The sequence below is a fragment of the Etheostoma spectabile genome, chromosome 5 (assembly GCF_008692095.1).
Source record: "Etheostoma spectabile isolate EspeVRDwgs_2016 chromosome 5, UIUC_Espe_1.0, whole genome shotgun sequence".
NCBI lineage: Eukaryota > Metazoa > Chordata > Actinopteri > Perciformes > Percidae > Etheostoma > Etheostoma spectabile.
The window spans coordinates 23,275,785-23,282,347 of NC_045737.1; the positions used below are offsets into that span (position 1 = coordinate 23,275,785).

General features: G+C 39.3%; 1 long non-coding RNA gene across 1 annotated transcript in view; it reads left to right on the plus strand.

Moving 5' to 3' along the window:
- Positions 1 to 6,563, plus strand: part of LOC116690401 (uncharacterized) — a 26,000-nt gene that overhangs the window by 1,189 nt on the left and 18,248 nt on the right. The window contains exon 2 of the long non-coding RNA XR_004332250.1: positions 2,805 to 2,809. This is a non-coding gene — a long non-coding RNA (uncharacterized LOC116690401). The remainder of the gene's footprint in view (positions 1 to 2,804; positions 2,810 to 6,563) is intronic.

A 6,563-nucleotide genomic window follows, 5' to 3' on the forward strand; every position in this document is an offset into this window, starting at 1 on the left:
TTTTTGTAGTGGACTATAGTCCCCTGGCGATAAAGTTATGTAAATTTGTGTGTCATCCGCATAACTATGGTAATTTATTTTGTTGTTTTCCATAATCTGAGCAAGTGAAAGCATGTACAGTGGTGTGAAAAAGTGTTTGCCCCCTTCCTCATTTCCTGTTCCTATTGCGTGTTGTCAAATACGGTTTGCAGAACCATTCAAACCAATTAAACAATAGTCAAGGAACAACACAAGTAAAGACAAAATGCAATTTGTAAAGAAGGGTGTTTATTATTAAAGGTGAAAAAAATCCAAACCATCATGGCCCTGTGTGAAAAAGTGATTGCCCCCCTTGTTAAAACATACAAAACTGTGGTTGTCACACCTGAGTTCAATTTCTCCAGCCACACCCAGGCCTGATTATTGCCACACCTGTTCACAATAAGGCATCACTTAATAGGAGCTGCTTGACACAGTAAGGTCCACCAGAAGATCCTTAAAAGCTACACATCATGGCCGAGACCCATGAAATTCAGGAACAATTGAGAAAGAAAGTAATTGAGATCTATCAGTCTGGAAAGGGTAGTTATAAAGCCATTTCCAAAGCTTTGGGAATCCAGTGACCAAGTGAGAGCCATTATCCAAATGGCGAAGACATGGAACAGTGGTGAACCTTCCCAGGAGTGGCCGGCGCCCCCCAAATACCCCAAGAGCGCAGCGACGACTCATCCAAGAGGTCACAAAAGACCCCACAACAACGTCCAAAGAACTGCAGGCCTCACTTGCCTCAGTTAAGGTCAGCGTTCATGCCTTCACCATCAGGAAAAGACTGGGCAAAAATGGCCTGCATGGCAGAGTTCCAAGGAAAAAACCACTGCTGAGCAAAAAGAACATCAAAGCTCGTCTCAATTTCTCCACAACACATCTTGATGATCCCCAAGACTTTTGGGACAACATTCTGTGGACCGATGAGACAAAAGTGGAACTCTTTGGAAGGTGTGTGTCCAAGTATATCTGGCGTAGAAGGAACACTGCATTTCATAAAAAGAACATTATACCAACAGTGAAATATGGTGACACAAAGTAGTCCCTATTCTTTAGGTTGGATTCCAACCAGTTTAGTACTAAGCCAGAAAGGCCAACCCAGTTTTCCAATCGGTCTAGTGATATGTCATGGTCAACCGTGTCAAATGCGGCACTGAGATCAAGTGATACTAAGACTAAGATGTCATTAAAGACTTTGACAAGAGCCATCTCAGTGCTGTGGTGTGGTCAAAAACCCGACTAAAAAGGTATCAAAACTGTTTAGTGACAAAAGGCTGTGTTGTTGAAAAAACGCTTTTTCAATGATTTTACTTAAAAATGGAAGGTTTGATATTGGCATATAGTTGCTCATTAGTGACGTGTCCAGGTTGTTCTTTTTTAAGTTTGGCTTGATTACTGCAGTTTTCAGGGCCTGTGGAAAGATACCTGAAAGAAGAGACGTGTTCACAATCTGTAGAAGATCAGAAGCCAAACAATTGAAAACATTTTTGAAAACACCTGTTGGTAGAATATCAAGGCAACAGGAGGAGGTTTTCAGATGTTGTATAATGTCCTCGAGGTTTTTATGGTTGATTAAATTCTGTCATACTGGAATTAGTTTTGCCTGAACACTGTGACAACTCATATCCTGTACTTGATATGGAGGCACTGACTATTTGTCTAATCTTATGAATTTTGTCTTTGAAGAAGGAGGCAAAGTCAGTGCAGGCCTTGATAGAAATAAGTTCAGATGCTACTGGTACTGGAGGGGTTGTCCTATCAACAGTAGCAAACAAAGCACGTGAATTATTATTGTTTCTAGCGATAACGTCAGAGCTGTACCATTTGTATATTTTGTATACTACAGTAAATTAATTTAACATATGATCATTTCTTTATATCAAATACTAATTGCACTGGTTTTGTTTTCTTCATCTTCTGTTAGATGTTTGTCCTGGTTTATTAGTACTATATAAACTATGCTTTACTGTTTTAAACTATGTTTTAACAATTCTATCTTTCTCCCTCTATAATCATTATGTTCCACTCCTGTTTTATCTCAAGTTCTCTCAGACTCTCTGTTACTAACAAAAGATAATAAGAGAGATAAAAGATAATTGATGATCTCATTGTTGATAAGTCTAAAGGCTAGAACATGCTTCACTGGGAATGGGAACATACATTTTCTCAAACCTCTGCAACCTACGATTACCCATAACACCCTTGTCTGCAAAGATCCACTGGTACGTTTACGTTAAGTATCTTTGCGGGACTGTAATTCCAGCCTTAGCCTGCTCTCTCATGTAAAGCAAATCTTGCTATTGCAGTAATAAAGCAATAGGGTTAAATGTTGAACAAGTATAGACACCCTTGGTGTTTGTTTTGACTTGTGTACTTATTTGGTCAATTACAAAGAATTAAATCCAAGTTTTATCTATGTTTTTGCAGTATACACTGACAATGATGGCACTGTTAATTTGACTGGTGCAATATCTCGGTAGATTGTAAGAAAAATAGGGTCAGCTGTCTGCATGTTAGCTGCTGCATTGAATTTCCTCATATTTGTTTTTGTTCAGGTGTATGTATTCTGGTGTAGTATTTAATAATTGCCTGTAGTTGCTTCTTCTTCAAAGAACATGATATGAAACCCTGATGTGAGTAATGAGAGAAACACTATTACATTTGTGGGAAACTGACTGTAAAACATCCTTCACTATAATCAACTGAAATCAAGCAGAGAATCTCTCAGCAGCGAGCAAGTGTTTAATGTAGAAAATATCCAAATCTGTCTTTTTGATCAGATTGTGTTCATGCAGCAAATGCACCACTTATTTACTGTACTTCCACACTACTGTACATCAAAATTGGCATTCTTTTACAGAAATAAATGGTGCTTCACCCGAACATGTCGAAAACAGATTGTTCAAGCTATGTTCCTATCAGTTTTAGATTACGGGGATATCAATTAAATGCATGCGGCTTCCTCTACATTGAAGCCACTTGATGAGATGTTTATTACTCATAAGATTAAAATCTGGTGATGGATTTAGTACCTACCACTCTCTTTTATCAAAACATAGGCTGCACTTCCTTGGCTCTAAGAAGGGAGCAACACTGCAACCTATTTATCTACAAAGCCATGCTTGAAAAGTTGCCTTTATATTTAACAAGTTTTTAAATCCTATCACCATGGCACTCGCACTAGTGATTCCTTGGTCCTAAATATTTCATTTATTAGGACAGAATTAGGCAAAACTGCATTTGAATATTATGCTCCACATAAATGGAAAAAACCTGCAGTTTCTAATGAAAGTGAACAGCCTGATTCGATTTAATCACTTTTTTTTTAGAAAGTCATGGATACTGAATGTACATGTGCATTTTGAGTTTTTTGACATTCTGTAATTCTTTTATGTGTGTAAGGTGAATTGCAACTGTATATGAATTACAATGCTCAGTAATTTGTGAATGTATTGTAATTTTATGTGGCATGTAATCAGTGCGTCATTGGAAACAAGAGATTGCTCTCAATTGCCCCTCCCTGCATAAATAATAATAATAACAATAATAATAATAATAATAATAATAATAATCTCTGAGCTCTGTGGCAAAGAGGTTCATGTTATTATGTTGTGTTTGAGTGTGCAAGAGTGCAGTTTGATTCGGTCTAACAAGTTGTGGCAAGCGTTTGGTGTGGCAATGCACATACGCCCACTGCGTGCATGTCTCCATTTGTTTCCTATTTATGTACGTGAGCTAGTGTTAGTGTGTGTGTGTGTGTGTGTGTGTGTGTGTGTGTGTGTGTGTGTGTGTGGTGTGTTGTCGGTGTGCGAAGTTGAGACACGGCCATTTAAACACAGCCTGTTTACTACAGCTGTGTTGAGCAACAGCTCAGAGATGTGTGTGTGTGTGTGCATGTGTTTGTGCATGAATGAGTGCGTTGCGGCTAGTATTGTCTCTGAGGCCCGAAGGCCAGACAGCGGCTGCAGAGAACAAGAACCTCTGTCAGCATGTGTCACGGCAGAGCAGTCTGATTCACAAGTCTACCATCAACAGCAAGAGCCTCAAGGCACTTTCAGCGCTGATCAATTCTCTAATCATTGAACAGTCTGTCTCTCACTTTTCAAAAGATTTCCATTGACATTAAGTGATTCTGGATTGGGGTGGTTAAGATGACACATCTCCAGCAGGGTGAAGACGTTTTCATTTGGATCCCTGAGCTGAAAACGTGATAGATTTTGCTTTCTTTTCATTTTGTTATTTGGCAGGGTTTTTTCCAGACACCTTTCCATTCCTATGTGCAACTAGAAAGCAAGGCTCTGCAGCCTTCTGCTATCAGATGACAAACAAAAGATATATAATTTGACATGTGCTGGAAACCACAGATGGACATGCAGACGTTAACTCGCCACCCACTTCACATGACAGGACTGGGCCGGGATGGAAGAGAAAGGAAGTAGGCATCAATCAGCGGAAAGAGGTCCATCTCCGAGAGGTCAAAGGCCAGCACTTCATTGAAGAGGTAAAGTCAGACTGAAGATGAAAAAAAGAAGATGTTAGTGGCGAGGACAGAGACAGAAAGAAAGTGGGTGAGTAAGTAAAGGAGAGGCTAAGTGAAACTGATTGATTTTAAATGATGACGAAACAATCTGAGGACAAAGAGGGAGAAAGAAACTGTGTGGTGTGACAACTCAACATAAAGATGAACTCAAATTGGATTTCTTCTGACTTTTCTTCTGTTTTTCTCTAGTTGAATTGAATTGAAAGGTCTTTAATGTCCCCAAGGGGGAATTTGATTCACAACAAGTAGCCAACATGGTGGTGGGGTGGTGATAGCGCAGTGGATATGATACATGCCTTTAGAGTGGGAGATCTGGGTTCAACTCCCAGTATCAACCAATGTGTTCCTGAGCAAGACACTTAACCCATAGTTGCTCCAGAGGCCTGCAGCCTCTGACATATGTAGCAATTGGAAGTTGCTTTGGTTAAAAGAACCAGCAAAATTACACGTAATATACATTTGCAATTTTTTGATCTCAGGTATCTAAAACTCAGAGAGTAGTGGGTGAGTGATGTAGGCTAAAATGGCCATTGCCCTCCGTGTGGCTCTGGCCTCATACACGTACCCAGTGCTGTTGAGGTCAATGCCAATTGTTTTCCGACGTGTTGCGCTGTCAATGCACGCTAGTGTTTTTTCTAAATTTAGACCACATTTCCCATAAATCCAGCGTCCTGAGTTTCTCTGCATGATCAAGAGTGAACCTCCCCACACAAAAGGCTTCATAAACATCTCACCCAGGATGCTCAGCAAGTTAGAAACACATGTACGGCGTTGACACTGCAGAAGGAAACACATGGACAGCAGTTTGTGTCCCTGGAAACCAGCCGAGCCAGGAAGGGCTTCGTCGCCAGGGTGCAGACTGCCGTCCACAGCAGTTTGTCTGACCCCTGGGGAATGGGAAGCTCCTGGAAACTGCCCCTTGTTGTTCACCCAGCACCTCCTCTGACTTCTGCTCTGTTTTGTCTTTCAAGACTCTGCAGAGAGAAAGAGAGGGGGGGGGCACAATAATGTTGATTGCTTTTGACAGAGGCACTGAGATTGATTATAGATCTGTGATGCTGAATGTAACATTGTACCCAGTGAGAGAGAAGATTTTGGCAAATCTTAGATCATACTGTTTCAGTTATTCCACTTCAACTCAGCAGTGGCTTTCTTAAAACAAAAGAAGCAATCCAAACAGTTATCATTTTATTTGAACTCTCTTTATTAAGTATTCCTAAGTTTAACAGTTAATAAATGGCTTATTGAGCAGATATAAGGGAATTGTAAACATTTGTCGACAACCATAACTCATCCTGTGAATGCTTTCAGAACTATAAACAATCCAGGCTTATGTCACTTTTGCTAAACAGCTTCCACTGCGGCTACAAGTGGCATTTATGAGATAATGCTAAATGCTTAACTATTATTTAGCGTTTAGCTAAAATGCTAAACTACTGTAACAGTAGAGACCTGTGCATAAAGTTAGCAAGTTATATTTACCCAACATTCACTTATATTAGCCAACCTTAGCCACCATAAGCTACAAGTCGTACCAGCTTGAGAGAAGCTGTCGCTGTAGTAGTGTATTGAATTCAGAAAAGGTGTGTTTTACTGCTTAGGAATTTAAATTTAAATTTGTAACAAGATGATTATGTGTTAAATTGTCTCATTTTATTAAAAGTGTAATGTAGTTGTAATAATTTATTACAACATGACTTCAGTGGTAATTACCATTAGATATATAAATATATAAAGTTGGTTTTCCACCAACACTCCCAGTCAATTATAATAAGAACCAATTATAAGAATGATATTAGCATCAACTTTTGAATGAATGTTTGCTTTGTGCAATAAAATGTGAAAATGATCAATCCTCACCAGCTATTACAGTGTAAGCACTTTAAGACTTTATGTCAACCTTTCAAAATAAAGGTTCATCACATTGGCTTAAGCATGCATGCAGACATAAACTAAGGCTTATGGTTTTTCACACACACACTTACACACACACACACAC